At 36.8% G+C, this 16670-nt stretch overlaps 1 protein-coding gene across 2 annotated transcripts in view; it reads right to left on the bottom strand.

The window, feature by feature from the left end:
- LOC136766580 (ETS-related transcription factor Elf-2) overlaps nucleotides 1–14063 on the bottom strand; it is a 48928-nt gene extending 34865 nt beyond the window's left edge. The window contains exon 1 of one of the 2 annotated variants that reach the window (XM_066720137.1): nucleotides 13692–14063. The gene's annotated coding sequence lies outside the window, so the exon portion shown is untranslated. Of the gene's footprint in view, nucleotides 1–1668; nucleotides 1998–13691 lie in introns of those variants that run through there. The other variant, XM_066720138.1, reaches the window with a different exon arrangement.
- Between the last annotated feature and the right edge of the window lie 2607 nt (nucleotides 14064–16670).

The following is a 16670-nucleotide window of genomic DNA, read 5'->3' as shown; positions in this document are numbered from 1 at the left end:
TTCGATATGATACTTCCACTGAGATATTTCATCACCCACAACAACTCACACCCCACATTAAACACATTCTCTAGATTCTGTGTAAGGGTGTGTATTTTTTTCTTATCAGAAAATAAAGCAACATATGGTAAAAGGGCAGAGAAAAGCTACAGTACAGTATGAACATCCCTCCCATTATGCAGCATATTGCAATAGAAGTGCACAGTATGTCATCAATGAATGAAGAGATCAAGGAAGTGACAGCAAAGTGAGAAAGCAGAGCTGTTTCAGGTTATTGAAGTACAGAACCACAACACTACTGTACACTAATGCATTTTCTTAGCCACCAAAAGCAATCTGGAAATACTGTGAAAATTCACAGGAAAAAAAAAAACAAAGCATGAAATTCATGACACTGACATCATGTACTGAAGTAAGACACAATAGGTGGATTTTCTTTGGCCCATTCTCAATTTGCTGAAGGACATCATCCTGGCCATGAAGACAAGGAGACCTTAGACTGGAGCTGAAAAAGGATGGAGCAGTATGGGGGGAGGGCACTGGAATGCAAAGAAAGAAAATCTGAAATGTATACATTCCAGTCATCTTAATTGCATGTGCTGGGAGATCTGACACTATTTTCTAACCTATCAAAAGCATAGAGTACAAAGTATTGATGTCTGTAACACAAAGAATATAATGTTAGCATACTTAAGACACATGAATTAATTAATTAATTTAGGCCAACAACAGACTAAAAATAATGTAAGTATTGATGTTTTAGAAATTCTGAAATATAAAATTTTGTTCCATAACAGAATTTGCTTTAGGCCTGAAAAACATCTAATTCCTCTTTCACATAATGGAATCTGTCCAAAAAACAAGGGTTTGGTTGTCAATAAAGAACATTCATTGTATTAATACCATTAATTTCTAATACCAGGCTTTTTCTCCTGACACTTGCATTAGACAAAGGGTTTTCAGTCATCGTATGGAGCTACTGTGCACTAAGATGAAACTGCCTAATGAAACAAAGAAAAAAAAAATGCATTTAATTTTAGGGGATGAATGCAGATTCATTGCATAGCTGGTTCAGGTCTTACAATCTTCAGGACCTAATTGCAAATTGAAGAAGAAGTATAGCATGTATTTTTTAAATATTTCAACATTTGTGTAAGCACATCTACTTTTAAGTTAACATCACCTGGGGACTGGTGAGAGACTAATAAAGCCTGAAACAGCTCAGAATGCTATTCAATATTGTTCCTTATCTGAAAATGAATAAATGGTAAAGATCAAATATTAATGAATGAGTTTAGTCATATTATAAAATTAAATATACTACAAAATGTTTAGCTAGTTAATAAATTCAGCTGAAACAATACAAAAACATCTCAATATGATTACGTTAGATATGTTAGATTCTAGAACCATCCATGCTATCTCCAACTCTTAAAGGGTAAAGTCAGATTCCCAGAGCAACAATAACTAACTACAGTGAGTGAATGGGTGTCTTGGCAAAATGTATGAGTCCACAGTATGAAACAGCTGAATGCAATATCTGTCTATACACATACACACATATAAATATATATAAACTATATTTATTCTATTTATTGCTGCCCCCTCCTCCCTAGACTATACTGAAGGGTTTGAAGTAGAATATTAAACTCTTCATATAGTACCTACCCACAAGCTGCTGGACATGTTCAGCCTAACTCCCATCGACACAAGCTGACAGTAACTGGTAAGGATCATGCACTTTTTGTGTGCAGAGTTTCACTCAGTCTCTGTGGCACTCCAGGTTCGGTCTGCATTACTCCACTGGCTCAAGGACTGAAAGAAAACCATCTCCCTGCTGCACTGCAGTGCGGGTCAAGAGCTGCTGATAGCCCCAGTAACAGACTCTGTTTTCCTGGGAACGGCTACTACAGCGTCTCATTCCAACTCCCATTCTGACAGAAGGACACACGTAACGCTCGGCAGGGCTGCGCCGTCTCCACTGCCAAATGAAACCGGCTGACGGGGAAGAAACATTTCTGTCAGCGATTCAGCACTTTCAGTACTGGCATTGGTCACATGTCTCTGGAGTAACAGTTGAGAAAATGTCACATGCTACCACACAACAGCTCTTTTGTTCAACCTTAGCCAATAAAGATAGAACAACCCCCCAACACACACACACACACACACACACACACACACACACACACACTTACTTGAACAGCGTATTCATACTCATTATCACAGCCTCTGCATTTGCATTCTGCATATTTGAGTCCTTGTAGAGAACTAAATTATTATAGATCTTAACAGACTGGTTTTCAAATGTTTTACCTTGACATTTTTTTTAATATATAAACAAAATCAGCAGGACATTCACAGCCAACTGTCACTTTTTTTGTATTATTAAAATAAGAAAATAGAAAACAGATCAGCTGACATCAAAAAGCTGCTGTGCTTTTCTTACTTTTATGAAGATGATACATCAAAAACTAATGTAGATATTGTATGTAGATAAAGTGCAACTATTTATTGGTCTCAGTGAATCAGCACCTAAAACAAATAGCCTATACATCTAAAATATAGTCTGCCAAGAAATAAAATAGACATTAGACTGATTGATTTAACTTAAAAAGCGGCTTTTACAAGAACCACTGTTGGAACAGAGCTGTTCTTCATATTTGGATAGGCTTCAGGAACGATTAATTCTGTTTTTATTTTGGATTGTTAATGCATACAAGACCAGAAAATATACTTTCAGTAGGCCATTCTGACCATCTAGCTTGTATAAAATGTTTATATATAAAAAAAAAATTAAAAGCCAAACATTGTCTGGTTGCCATGGATATACCCTAATATTGCTCCCGCTCACACAATGCAAAATTAATATTGTTAATAACCATTAAACATTAACAACACATATCCCAATATACCTGGGATAATATGATGTAAAATCCTATGTTAAACATAGGGAAAGCATTGTGTACAATCATTTTTTAAATTACGCTGATACCAAAACTGCATCAAAGACTAATTTCTAATGACGTGATTTATTATCTAAGAAAGAAAACTTAAATTGTAAATCACAGACACCAGTGTTATTGTTATTTCTAAATCACTCAACTGTTTCTGAAACTTTTCTATCCCGAGAGTTACCCAAATTAATTTGTATTTTTTAATTTGAGTTTTGCTTCTGTTATGTGTTCTGCTTTATCCCATTGTTGCCTTTTGTAGTAATTTTACAAAATATACATAAAACACCGTCAGAAAACACATCATAACATACATTTACAAGTCTAGTTCTGAGGCGATCGAGTGTTGCACAATGCTCTGAAGACAATAAGTACTGGGCCCTGGAAATGCATGGTTCCTTGTCCATTCTTAACCTAAAGCCTACACATCTCATATAGTCACCAGTAGTGCTTTCACAAAAATAAGTACAATGCAAGAGGTATAATATTTAGCTGAACTGTGAGTCCAACACATTACTGGTTAACTTGGCCACAGATCACGGCTAGAGACTCATGGAAGATACTCACTGCTTGAGAAAACTCTGTTTGAGAAAAAAATAACTCGAGACATAAACACACAACGGATAACTGGAGCCTTGTGAATTAATGTTCAGGCTTCAGAACCCACTTTATGTTTGTGCTGGTCTCTCAGTGATTGAAGATTGTGTGTAATTGTATTGATCAGTTTCAAGACTGTACTCCAACCGATTATTTTTCACGTGCCATTACTTGACCTTTTCGGTCACTGTTAAATGTAAAAAGCTCTACAGTAAAAGGTTTCAGATAATTAGGATAACCTCTCATCTAAAAAAATAAGCATTTTTGAAAGTACAGACCTAAATAAATGTTTAAACCTCCTGGTTTCTTTTGCAAGGACTTTCATCTTTAAAAAGTCAATAAAGTTCAAGGTGTGGCACAGAAGCCAATACTGCAAGGTTACAATAAAACAAACAGGCCTCTGTTCACAAGACTACTGCAGACTCAACTTCCGTGTGTACCTTTCATCACCACAGCAACCTTCACAGGTCAGGCTACCCTGTTCTACAGTATTGTCTCCACAGGTGGGATTACTTGGGAAAACGGAGCATACTTTAATGAATATGTACAATTCGCCACAATTTCTACAACAGTAGTAACACGAAAGTCCTGAACATTTTAAGTTAACTATCTTTGGATAAAGTTCCATCCCAGATATTTTAGCATGAGACTGACTCTCCTACTGATAACACGTTTCTTTTGGCATTAGAAAAAAACTTGAAAGAAAATAGTTTATTCTTGCAAAAACAGCAAATATTCCATCTGCTAATCATAATGCTATTATATGTAATATTTGAGTTGAGTAATAAATTAAAAGAAAGAAATACATTAAAATTAATCAAACCATAATTATCTAAATCATCAATTGATTGTTTTTGATAGACCAAGGTTCAAAAACTAAAACTTTGGTATATATATTGAATATTCCATGGCATTACAAGTTACAGGCCTAATATATAGTCAGTAATTTCTGTAATCTCTTGCATGTGGAGCAGGTGCACTGTGGGCAGTTACCACACAGTGCCAGTAAATTTTTTCTCCTCACCCTTCCTTTGGCACTGTGAGATTATTGTTTTTATACAGTGCTTGACAGGGACTATCTTTGCCAACAACAACTGAAAAGTGTATTCATTTCCTGGTAGCTTTATAGGAAAAGCCTTTTTTCAGTAATTGGTTATGCAGCCGTACCATACGGAAATCAGAAAAGGATTATGAGCTGATAAAACTGTGGTCAACCAAACCATCAGCACCTCAGTAAACTGTATTTTCTTAGCAACTCAATCAGCGATACGATCTTCCAATTGTTTGAATTAAAATAATGTTTTTTATAAATGTTTAAAGGCATGTACTATTATTTCATGTTTAAGCTTTTAGTTTTTTTCTTAACCTGAACATTGTTTGTGTATACTGAAAATGCTCAAAAAACAATGACACCATTTTTTTTTTAATCAGAGAATCATTTAATTTATTTTGTTAATTCAATTGTAAATATCTGTATCCTATCAGAGTTTGTTATTGATTCAACTAAAAACCGTACAATTCCAGTTGACTAAACTGGGTTAAGTTTGGACATCCACTCTATTGATTTCTATGAAGCACTAGTCAAATGGTTAATACCCCCCCATTCTTAACTTGGTTCAATCAAATGGAATCTTTACAGTGTTATTCATTGTGCAGCACGACATACAAAGAAAGCTGGTTCTGCAGGTATTGCACTTGATGGGAACTGACCCGGTTTTAAGAAGACTGCCAATGGCTTTATTGTTTTTGTTATCAAATGAAACAATGTGAACAAGCACTGTACTTGAGCTTTCAGAAAAAGTGCAGGGATACACACTATCAAACATTACTTTCCACATTTTACAAGAAAGTCACTTGCAGAATTTAGTCCTTTATGAAGTGTGGATGTGTATCAATCTGCCTACAGCAGGCTTTTCATGAAACGAGAACACACAGTACAAGATGGATATCAAAACCAGCAGTTTCTGTTCACTTGTTTGATATTTTCTGTAGTACTGACGGCTTAAAACTGGACCTTTATTTAGTAGTAAATTACAGCAAATCAACATCTGTATTTTGTTTCTCAAGGATTTGCAAGGTATTTGCTTGGTTGAAAAATAGAGATCTGTCCGAACTCTGCAACAGCTTAGCTCCTATCCTGTTATTTTAAAATGCACTGCTCAATTGTTTCACTCCCAGTGCTCTCTGATCTGACTTTTTTAGGTTGTGTTATCAATCACTAGCATTACTACCATCTAGCATATAGGCCTAGGCCAGTTATCCATTACTCAAGCTTTCATGCATTACAGTTATTCAAACTGTAATATGAATGACAACTAGTTTCCCTCCCTCAGTGTGGTGAACTGTGATTGCTTTTATACCACGTTTCCCCTCATTGATTTTCCGCAGCTGGGTGGCAGAGCATTGCAGCTTGATGGCATATTTGTGCAGTAAACACTTTTAACAGGAATAATTTATGTTTGTATTTATAATGTTCATATAATATTAATAATGGTAACTTTTCCCTGAAATGTAAAACATGATCAGTAACATATCAGATATCAGAACAATGTAAACAGAGCACAGGAAAACCGCCACTGAAGCCACATCAAAGACCGAGCAGGTAAATCACGCCGAATGCAAGCCGATGTCTTGAAAGCTGGTGCCTTGTACTTATAAACTACGTGTTTTGAAAATCTGTGACAGGACACATTATGAAAACGGGACACAATGTGCACCTTTCAAAGCTTTAAATAAAACAACAACAATATAAAGTTTAAATTACAGTAACACGTACTCGGTTGGCATTTCAGCCAAGCAGCAAAATGTTAGCAACAGGGAAGAACGTCAGGTAGATAACTGAAAACGTCACTCTGCAGCTTTGTGTAGAATCATGTTGTTTTGGTAAAATGTAGGCTAATGGTAGTTTCTCACCTCAATTGTCCTTTTCAATGCACAGTGATCTTTCTACATCAGTATCTTCAAGAGGCACTAACCACATAAACTGTTTTTATGTCTTGTTTCCTCTTGCAGAATGAATAAACTACAAAGCCAAATTCAGAAGAAGGCTAGAATATCACCACAGATCTTAGAAATCCATTTGCCACAGAAAAACACTGAATTTTCAATTTGGCAGAGAATTTCATACAATTTGATATAGGTTTATTTTCTTCTGCTTTTGTGTCTATGAACTATGCTGATTAATGTATTTTGATTGTTAAGCTTACCATTTAGTGTAATTTCTGCATTATATACAACATCGTCCTCTTGTGATCAGAGTCTAAATATACTTTAACTTTTCCCATACTCAACACTGACGTCTAAGATGAAAATATAGCTGGAATGCTGCAGCTCTAATTCAATAGGAACCAAAATGTTGACGACAATGACAGCTAAAGTAAGGATAAACTATAAATGCCATTTCCACTTCCATTCGTCTGTACATACAACATGGTGCTTTTTTCTGCAAATGACAATAGTGAATATGGTTTGCTAAAATATTAAAATGATGTAGCCTACTTTGTTTTGGTTCTCAAATAAAATAATACTATTTTGTTTAACTCAATATTGTGTTTGTGTAACATTTTAATCACAGAAAAACACAGGTGTTCTATTTATTTTGTTATCAGAGAATTTAGTTTTATCATCACAGAAATCTAGGAAACTTGAATATCACACTGATAAGGATAGTGTAGCTTAATTATATATGAAAACGAAATAAAATTACTCAGTCAACAATAGCTCCTCCTGACAGTATGCAAATCTGATAAAAGGCCAGCTGGCTGTATTCAAAATGGTCAGATTTTCAGAAGGCAGATCTTTGTTTAAAATCATTGATCTGCTTCACATCTCGCAAAGGTAAAATGGAATACCAGCATTTTACACATGATTATATACTCAGTGCTTCCTTGCTACAAATTAGTGCAATGAGATTCCCCTTGGAGGAAATAATAAAATATCTCCTATATGCTTTAAAATGCAGAATAAAAAGGTTGAGGGTTATAAGAAATTAACACCTTAATAGAGTTAATATGTAGGCTAAATGAGAGTGGGCTTGGAAACTTTAATTTGGATACTGTAAAAACCATTAATATATAGTAGTCATGAGCCTCTCAATGCCAGAGCTATGGTACTGGTGGTCAAGTAGGTGGTTCCTTCTGGCCCAGACATTCTAGATGATGGCTGTATTAAACCACACTTGTGTCAATATTATGGATGTCAAAAATCCTACTGCATTTTTTCAAACCAGGTTGGTAATCCCACTGTCATGGACAAATCCAACAAGATGGTTATAAAAGCTGAATCTGAAAGCCTACTTTCATCAGAATTAAAGTCTGATTTATTCCCCGCACCTCCATTTTACCTAGTTGTACCATGCAAAATATCTGTATGGGTCTTCCTTGTTAAATAAAACTTAAATGTGTGGTAAACCACCCTCCATTTGCATTCCCAAAGATAACCATACTAAACTGCACATTTTCCACTTCTTAAACCCACCGTGAACAAACTGGGTAATCTGGAAAGTCAAGTCATTCAGCACTTCCTGGAGAAGTGTCCAAAATACTGACAATGAAATTCACTGATAATAAAAATCCTTGACGTGTCCCACTGCCTCTTTTCACAGATTAGCAGAAGAAAATTTGTATACCCACTTAACAAATTTTGATGGAAATCAACCCTGACTGGGTAGAGCACTTATAAAGGGCTCTCAAATACAAATACTCAAATCATCAGACCATAAACCAGAGTGCTCTTGATTGAATTTTCAGCTGAGGTAGTGCTATGTCTCACAAAACATTGCAGTAGTAAGACTGCAACTGCAGGACAGGTACTTGTCTTGGTGAATATGCTTAATGTCCCAGATAACCAGAAAACATTAGCCTATGACAGGAAGATACACTGAACCATCTCCAAACTAACATTTGTCTTGAAGCCTGGGGCAGCTACAGATCAGATCCTTTTCCGATCCCATGAACAATATCAATGATTCTCCGAGCATGCGAGTTCAACCCCATCCCATATGTTAAGCAAGTTTGCTCAGCTTTATTCTCTTTGTGAAATTAACAAACAGAAGTGTCATGATGGGCTCAGAAATGAAGAAGACAATTGTCATGTTTGGTATGAATTTCAGTGTGAAAATTAAGAGCAGCACAACAGTTGAAAAGATTAACCGTCTTCTTGAGGGAACCTTCAAATACATGACAATCAGCTCAACACAGAGGTTAGCCAAATGATTGAGGATGGGTATATTACTCGTAATTAATAGAAGAAAGCCACACAAACTCTTTTTAGAATTATGCATGCATGTAATATCAATAAGAAATACAAGTGAACATTTTACTAGCATTTCACCTCATTCTGATGAACCTATTACTCACCACATTTCACTCTCACTCAGAAAGGTAGAGAAAGCACACAACCTTATGTAACTGAAACTCCAGTAACACAAAATTCTGGTGCAAGCCACCATTTGGTATTTTAATTAGTAAGCATATTTAATGAAAAAAGCAGAACCTGACAACCATATCAGCTTCAATCAGAGAGAGGGATAATGGCAACAGCACCTGGCAACTCTATGCATGTATTATCTGTTCAACTTTCGTGCCACATTGGTGCAACCTGTTGTAAAACTTGTCCATTGCAAAATGAGATTATCTGCCTTTCCCTTGTTCGGATTTGTTGGCAGTACCAATTTCCTATGAACAGGAAAAGCATATCCTGAGACTCTATGTGATCTATGTGCATTTTAAGTAGTTAGACCGGACAGCAGGGTTGTTGTTTTTTTGCTGTAGTTGGGTGACCTGGATGAGGATATGGGCTTGTAAAGAAGAAGATAAGTCTGTTACATTCAGTTTCCTTTAAACAATTAATTTGATGCTGGGTACTAAGCAACCATGTTAACAGGAGTCTAATAACAACATCTAGTAACCAGGCAAACAACAACAGAGGAACTCATTCAGCAATTACTATAGAATTTATAGAAAAGCTTAATATTAATTAACGGTAATCAACATACTCTTAGAACCCCTTACCCCTGGTGCATTTTGTGTTGTTCATTTCTAATGCCTGATTAATTTGATATGATGCTACTGTTATCATCCTGTATTAATTGTGGTGTTGTTATTTTTGGTAACATGATTACCAAGTGCATTATATGCCAACAAGGGGACTTTTCATTTCTGGGCATTTTCTGTTCAAATTAATTCTTCCTTACCTACCAACTATTGTTTTGAGTCACTTTTTAAAAGATTATACAAAATGTATCAAATCAAATAAATCCAGTCAACAAAAAGAATCAAACTCCATTGGAGCTTGAGAGGCCAGAACATAATGTATATTGTGTGTCAAACATGGAACCCCTGAGAGTGCACTTCACAAATGCCAGCATGTTACGTCTATGTGGAAGTCTGATGTGAGTGTTCTTGACATTCACAAACCAGGACCACCAGCATTATAAAGCACAATCTTTGAGGAAGTTGCAATTGAATCAAAACTGAGAAACACATCCCTGCACCATGTTCACAGACCTTCCAACATATTAAATAGCTCAAGCTCTGTTTGATGCAAACAACTGTAGAAGAGAAGCCATGGTTTGGTCTGGATCAGCCCTCATGTGACCTGAAACAGACTAATTGTCTGACAGGCTAGTGAAATGTAATTACATCACATTATATTTAATCAACTATATAAAGCATTTTTTTTCTACTTGATGTTGCAGAGGTTTCATGTTTCTTTATAATAACATTAGCGGAAATTATGAAGGTAGAATAAAATACAACATAAGCTAACCCCTATAGAAAGTCTTAAAAATGTTTGTGTAGTATTTCAGCCACCATTGCTCCAAATAAAAACATAAAATATGAAGAATGTGTATTCAGTTACCATTAACAAATAAAGAGCATTTGACGAGAGAAGGTAAATTTCCGAACATTCACACAGATTGCTTGTGATTTCAGCTTCACATCAAGGTTTCATAATCCAGCAAACAGTAAAGAGATATTGGAGAAGTCTGTACAATGACCAGAGTTAGACGAGAATGAAACGATGAAGAAAAAACACTGATGTTTAAAACACTTTTCTCATTTAAAAACCGAAGACTGAAATTTCAGTGAATAACAGAATCTATTTTATTCCATTTTCTCAAAGCTGCTTTATCTACAAGAATTTCAAAAAGGAAAATATATTGATCAAGATGTTTCTTAAGAGTCATTTGAACCATTTCTACATAGCCTACTTCCAATTGATGTTTAAAATCTATTTCCACACAGAACAAAAACTACACATTTCTATTATACATCACATAGCAATATACCACAGAAAAGTGAAAGTTATCATTTTAATGATGATGCTTGATTTGAAAATTATCTATTGAGTTCTTCTTTCCAATGCATTACCCTTATTTCACAATGGAAAATTATTCAGATATCTTATTGTATTCCACAGAGTACAACTGAATCCCATGGGTATGGTGAAGGCCATATGTACACATCACATGATTACTGTAACCCAGCGGACCAGCATATTCACTACCGGGCCGCACGGAAAAGATAAATAATGTTGTTTTTTTTTGTTTGTTTTTTTCGGATTAAAATCAAGGCTGAATATCCCCCCTGGACAGCCGGTCCGGGAAAATATTGTATATATGAGACCGGTCCGTGGTGCAAAAAAGGTTGGGGACCACTGCTGTAACCAACTACCAGCTATTGCAAAAAGCTAATTCACTCCTACATGTATTGAGATACGCATCTATGATTGGACTGAAACCAGGTTTATAAGACTAGAGGGCCTCAAAAGAAACCTCAAAATTACAATTGAATACAGAAGATAAAATCCAGTAGTAATTGTATGGGTGAGGTTATAATTAATTGATTTAATTCTGCCTGTCAGGATTTTGTCAAACTCATTAGGCCTGGCAGAATTATTCCTGATGGAGGCCTTCATGTTTCTGATGGCACTCGGTGTGAAATCTCGACTCATTCAAGGAGTGAACTTTATTTCCAACAGTTAGCCTAAGTGCCAAAGATTAACCATACTCACACATCTTCTGAAATTGTGTATGATAATCTACCCACCGCCTTACAAACACTACATCCCACCTGTAAAGCTTGTAAATACCATCTCCAAATGTGTTTTTTTCACAATATTTAGTTTAAAAAAAAAATGCATTTGAGAAGTGTTCACAGAATATTCTTAAGGAAAAGAAAATTGAAATAATACTCTTTAATCTTAATACAAGGGGCCTGACACCTTCCAAATATAGGCTGATACTGCATAACCTTCATTTCATTTGAATCTTGGTGTTCATGTGTGTGTGTGTGTGTGTGTGTGTGTGTGTTGGGGGGGGGGGAGTACTATCTGTATAACAAATGTTTCTGGTGCTCTTCCAATACAGCTAAATATAATGTTGAATATTCTCTAAATGCATCACAAAAAAAGCAGCCGCTTAAATGAGTCAACAACTAAATACGCATTCTTGCACGTCATTTTCTAAGTGTGGAATCAATAGTTCTACTTTGATTAAATGTATGTTTTACTATACACGATGGTGCAATCTGAAATCGATTACTAACCACCAAGCGTGACTCCAAATAGTGATTGTACGTGTATGTACCAATTATAATTACAATATGAAAAGGCAGTTGCATTGTTAGTCCCTCGGATATTTCTGGGCCAGTACTACATGCTTGACACAACAGCTTTTATGTACACGTGACTATGACAGCCCTGCACATACACAACACTGAGGCACACACACAACAACACTGAGGCACATACACAACAACACTGAGCCTGTACATGTTTGCAATAAAAACACATCCCAGGTATATTGCCAGCTAATACACACAGTAATCAGAAAACACATACACAGCTACTGAGATATACTGTAGTGGCCTTTGTTGTACCGCTTCTACAGATGTGGACAGTTTAATGGTGATGTATCAAATAGAAAGTATCTATTTAATAGCGCAGTCTTCAGTCCATCTTGTGGATTTTTTTTTATGCTGCCAAATCATACTGCCCCTCGGGAAACATGATGAAAGTCCACTATGCATGTTGTGTGTCATGTGTGTCTTGTGCCGTCCTTGGTGCATGTCCACCTAAACATCACTGGCGGATACATTCAACTATCCAATCTGACTGGGATTTAACTAGACTACACAGCATAGATAATATTCATACTGCTGTAGGTGCGTGCTTTCCTGAATAGTTTTAGTTAAATGAATCCGGAAAGTTCAGCTCTACAGCTCCTCCACTTATTTTAAAACTCAAAGCATTATCCTAAACGACAGTGATGTTTCTTGTATACCTCCAGATTTTCCATGTCGAAATCGCAAACACCAAGTAGACCACATCACGCTATTGTTAGGGATGGAGATAAAATTGAATGCGTCCAATTAACCAATTAATTAATTATTTAGCAAAGTGCAGCCTACCTACAAGGAAAAGTGATTCAAAATAAACTGTAGATACTAAGACATGTAACATGAAATACGATAGATAACTAGACTTAGTAGCATATATTATGTATTGTTATTGTTATTATTAGTAGTAGTAATAATAATAATAATGATAATAATAATAATAATAATAATAATAATAATAATAATAAACTCCACTCGTGTTTTGCTTGCAGGCAAACGAGTGCACTATTATATTGACTTTCAATCACCAGGCCTAAACTTTACTGTCATGTTGAAATCAAATTTGAGATATCAGATCAAACACATCCTTGTCAATATAAAGCGAGCCATAACACGATGGATTCCCATTAAAGGGGCATATCAGTATTATAAATAATGAATTACTCCATTTTCATATACACCGACAAAACAGCACGGGCTTTCTTCACAGATATACGAGTGTTGACAATGTTTACATCCTGGCGCTCATTACAAACAACTCGGTTTTCCCTGCGAATCCCCAACTGTTTTCATCTCCACATCCATCCGAAACTGATTCAAAAGGCTACATCCGCGACCCAAACAGCGATAATAACAATTGATAACAATACAGAAACTGGGGGGTTAGGCATTGTGGTGAACTCGTCCGATCGACGGCTAGCTAGTGCGTTTTGAATAGCCCTGAGAGAGGCGGATGACGATCGTGTTAATAAACAAAGTGCAAATGCCGCCGTGAGCATGAAAAGAGGGAACCCCTTACCTTGCACTGTTGCTTTTCCTCCAAAGGGATAATGCCAGGCCTACCCAGTAACCCCTCACATACAATGGTTGCTGCTGCGTGCTATGCAGTGGTTATTTTGCTCTGCTCTGTACAGTAACCTCTCCGGGATGAGAAGTAGCCGTGTATGTACGCAGCTCCGTATCCCTCTCTCTGTCTCTCTCTCTCTCTCTCTCTCTCTCTCGCAGGCTGGCAGTCTCCTCGAGGAGATGGTGCACAATTCCGCGACTTTGTTTTATGTTTTTTTTTTTTTTTTTGCCTTGTATTTGATTGTGTTTTGATACGAGATGTGTCTCTTAGCTGGGGATCCAGGTCAGTCTTTCGCAGCCTGCCAGAGAGTGACACACAGGCTCTGACGTCACTTCACCCAGCAACTGCCCCCTTTCCCAGAAATTACAACGGGGAGAATTGTTCGTTTCACCTCTCCCTCCCTCTCCCTGAGAAAGGACATATTGGTTCTCTGGTTCTGGTTCTGGTACAGAATATTTCAAAGCAGGCATGTTAAAACTAATAATTGTTCAGTATAGGCCTACATATAGGTTAAACAAGAACAAAAAATGAACGCGACAATTTAAAAAAGCATAGAAATTAACATTTTTTAGGGGACAAAAAATTGTTTTTGTCAGGAAAAAAGCTAGCAGACAAAACTGTATTAAAATACAACACTATAACACACGTTTGCTGACTGCTAATTAAAGAAACAAAAATTAAACACCTGAAATACTTCAATATAAAACATAACATATTGGTGTAGGATACAAAACATAAACTACATTTTGTGCTTTTCTACAGGTGATTCAAGTCCAGTTTCTAACATTAAACTGCAACAAAAACTAATAATAACTTGTTCGTATCACACCCACTGGTGAGGATCCAAAAGAGGTGTTTTTTGTTGTTTAAACTTTTATTCATTAAAGTAAAATATTATAATTAGAAATATTGCATGAAAACATTCATTTACAAACACACAGTTGTTCTGTTAGTTAAATCAAAAAAATGCTTTAATTGAAATTACTATAATATTATCCAGTTCAGTGTAGGCTGTATCAGATTTCAGTTATAGTAAATGAAAAAGATGCATTGTCCTACTTGTCATTCGAGATCTATAGCACATGCGCAGGAGTGGTTTCTGAGCTCTGCTTCAATGCTCCAGGGGACAGGGCCATATGGGGTGGTTCAGCCCTCACCCAAGCTCTAGGTTTCGTGGGTGTAAGAGCCATTACCTCGGAAACTGAGTATCAAGTCCTTGAAGGCAGTGGTTCATGGTGGATGATAGTGAGAAACCTATGACAGATATGACGGGGAGATTGTTCGGACATTGTCAAAATCGTGAAACGAGAAATGCTACCCCCGCTTGCTGTTTGGAGCGGACATGAAAACATCTTTCTGAAAAAACTGAATATGAACCATGTAAACCTCACCTGGACAGTGCAATTCAACTTGCAATGTTAGGGAGTGTAAATATAGCTTTCACAATTAGAGGACAGATATCACGCTGAATTTGACAAAAACAGATACATCCTGTCAAAAGTTATTGATTGTGTGTGGAAAGTGTGTGGTAGAGGAGTGTGATGAGGAAGGGGAAGAGGATGATGAACATAAACGGGGAGAAGATGATGAAGAAGAGGGGGCAGAAGGTTGTTGTTCTGGTGGCGCCCCCCCATGGTGAAGGCAGGGGACCATATCTCTGTCTTGGCCGTCGGCATGGGTGGCCTATACAGAGTAGTGTGTCATGTGGTTTACTTTATATTCTCTATATCTGCTTAAGATTCCATAATAACCACAATCTGTGCTGACATCAAACTGCAACTATACAAAATTAATGACCCCAGATGTTTATTTTAAAATATAATGATATTACAGTGATATGACATACATGATTGGGATTTAGAGGAAGAGAGACATAAAAAAGATACAGAGACAGTGACATGAAAGGGAAAGACAGCTACGCAAGTGAAAGCTTTCTCACGAGCTATGAACCACTACCATGTGATTTACTTTGAATGAATGAGGCGGGTTTCAATCCAGCCTTGCAGCCAGGGCTCTGAAAAAATGGGGGCATTAATTTAGGTCTGGAGGGCATTAATAGGGGACAGGGATAAGAGTGCCATCTATGGCTCATATGGTCTGTGTGTATGTGTGCATGTGTATACTACATTAAACCATATTTTTATCACAACATCACACTACACATTATCATATTTTACAATGTTATTACCTTGCTACACCATACTAGACTTTAGCATATATTACCATGTTTTTATGATGATACACCACACTACACAGTCAAATTACTGGGTAGAGAAAATGAGAACATAAGAACATAAGAAAGTTTAACAACGAGAGGAGGCCATTCGACCCATCGTGCTCGTTTGGTGTCCATTAATAACTGAGTGATCCAAGGATCCTATCCAGTCTGATTTTAAATGTTCCCAAATTTTCAGCTTCAACCACATCGCTGGGGAGTTTGTTCCAGATTGTGACGACTCTCTGTGTGAAGAAGTGTCTCCTGTTTCCGTCTTGAATTAATTGAAGTCCAATTTCCATTTGTGTCCCCGGGTGCATGTGTCCCTAAGGTCGGGAAAAGCGCCTCTGGTTTGATGTGGTCGATGCCTTTCATGATTTTGAAGACTTGAATCAAGTCCCCACGTAGTCTCCTCTGTTCCAGGGTGAAAAGGTTCAGGTCCTCAGTCTCTCAGTAGGACATTCCCTTCAGACTTGGAATAAGTCTGGTTGCTCTCCTCTGAACTGCCTCTAGAGCAGCGATATCTTTCTTGAAGTGTGGAGCCCAGAACTGTCCACAGTATCCAGATGAGCTCTAACTAGTGCATTGTACAGTCTGAACATTACTGCCCTTGTTTTAAATTCTACACTTTTGACAATATACCCTAGCATTGTGTTTGCCTTTTTTATTGCTTCCCCACATTGCTTGGATGGAGAAAGTGAGGAGTCCACATAGAC

The sequence above is a fragment of the Amia ocellicauda genome, chromosome 13 (genome assembly GCF_036373705.1).
Source record: "Amia ocellicauda isolate fAmiCal2 chromosome 13, fAmiCal2.hap1, whole genome shotgun sequence".
NCBI classification, from domain to species: Eukaryota; Metazoa; Chordata; class Actinopteri; order Amiiformes; family Amiidae; genus Amia; species Amia ocellicauda.
This window is presented reverse-complemented; position numbering and strand designations above follow the sequence as displayed.